The sequence below is a fragment of the Anoplophora glabripennis genome, unplaced genomic scaffold (genome assembly GCF_000390285.2).
Source record: "Anoplophora glabripennis isolate ALB-LARVAE unplaced genomic scaffold, Agla_2.0 scaffold83, whole genome shotgun sequence".
Taxonomy (NCBI): domain Eukaryota; kingdom Metazoa; phylum Arthropoda; class Insecta; order Coleoptera; family Cerambycidae; genus Anoplophora; species Anoplophora glabripennis.
The window spans coordinates 269624-271497 of record NW_019416211.1 but is presented as its reverse complement, the minus strand read 5'-3'; positions in this window follow the sequence as shown (position 1 = coordinate 271497).

Below are 1874 nucleotides of genomic sequence, written 5' to 3'. Positions count from 1 at the left end.
ACTTGAAAAAATCGGTTTGAAAGTACCTGTAGACGGGCCCATGTAGCAACATCAGGATTTAATTTAATTAATTTTAAGCGCCTTATTAGGCATGTTTTGGGGATATTGTATTTTATTTACAACCATACCTGTAATTTTGACATTACTAATGTCATTGAAGGTTTGAAAGTGTCACATTACCTACGTCTACTTCCCTCTTCCATTTCCCTCACCCATTTCCCTCACTCATTTCCCTCACTCGTTCAATAAAGCAAAATATTTATTTAAGTAATATATTTGTTGAACAAATTCTTATATAGAAACAACAGGGCAATTAATTAACAACAATAACATTTAAATAATTTATCATATATTATTTATTAAAATTAATGGTAATATTTGACTTATTATAGGATTTAACCGAAATATTTAAGAGACCTCCCTGATGATTTGAAATTTCATTACTAGAAAATGTTATTTCATGTCCACTGTCAGATCCCGTGAAGTTAACAGCAGGAGGTAGAGCGTTTGAACTGGTACAGGAGGACGATGGCAAAGTTGTTGAGGATATCATATTTGCGGTTTTAATTTGGTTAGCTACAGATTCATCCACATAACTTTCTGCAACTGTACTAGACCGCCAGCCCCCTAATGGCCGGTATACACGAGGCTAGTTTTTCAAGCTAGGATAGCAAGCCAGTAATCTGACTTACTATACTGGCATGGAACAACAATGCTAGAGCGGTACACACGATGCTGGAAATTTTAAGCCAAAGCCAGTATCTTTGTTGGTTACCGTGGAGAAAAATGAACAACTTACGCAAAAGAAACTCAATTATTAGACTGAAACATTTACTTGGGAAATTGTGTCAAGTTGCATTGGATCAATTATTAGAAGAGTTCCTAGAAAAACGTATTTGGACAAGACCATGGATTTTAAAAAGGAATGAACGTGGAGCCTCTGCATTGCTTTTAGAAGAACTTCGTTGTGAAGATCTAGGTGAATACAAGAGTGTTCTGCGAATGTCGCCAGCTATTTTTGATGTTCTGTTGTGTCTTGTGACAAGCAAAATACAACGAATGCATACTACAATGAGAGAGGCTTTACCAGCAAGATTAAAATTGGAGATCACTTTAGATTTTCTTTCTTCTGGTATCAGTTACAGGAGACTCAGTCACTTTTATCGTGTTTCGAGGTCTTCCATATCTAAATTTATACCAGAAGTATGTGTCGAAATCTACAAGGCATTGAAAGACAATATTAAGGTTTGTATTAACTTTATATATTTTTTTATTATTATGAAAAATAATATCTAATCCTAACTTAAATTATCCATCGCGAAATGCTGTAACAATAATATTCCCATCATTATTCTCATTACGTAAAGAATCAAAATTGATTTCATTTTCATTCTGTTGGTGAGAATTTTTTTGATATTCGATTGTTGAGCAAATCGAGTCATTTGATGGAAGTGGCACTGGTACAGTATAAATTGTCGTGGTTGAGTCTGAAGCTGAAGAGTTGTCACAAAGTGTCTGGAATGAAAATGTTGTATTTCCATTATTCAAATCTTGCAATCGACCACGAGATAATGTAGCATTAATTTCATCCCGAGCCAAAATAGCCTGTCTAATAGATAATTGTTTCAGTTGACTTGCTACAAATTTTCCAAATATGTCATGCTCATTTTCCTCTGGTATGTTATGTATTATATTATGCTCATCAGGAATACTTTTTAAATCTTCCTTGATCGATCTTATTTCTTTAACCAATGACGTCACTTGCGCAAATCTTTTTCTTTTAGGAGTTGGTGCTGCTGACACTTCCGACGTTTTGTGTTTCGTTATATTAGACGATGTACTGCTAGATGTGGAGGGCCGTGCCAACAAATTTT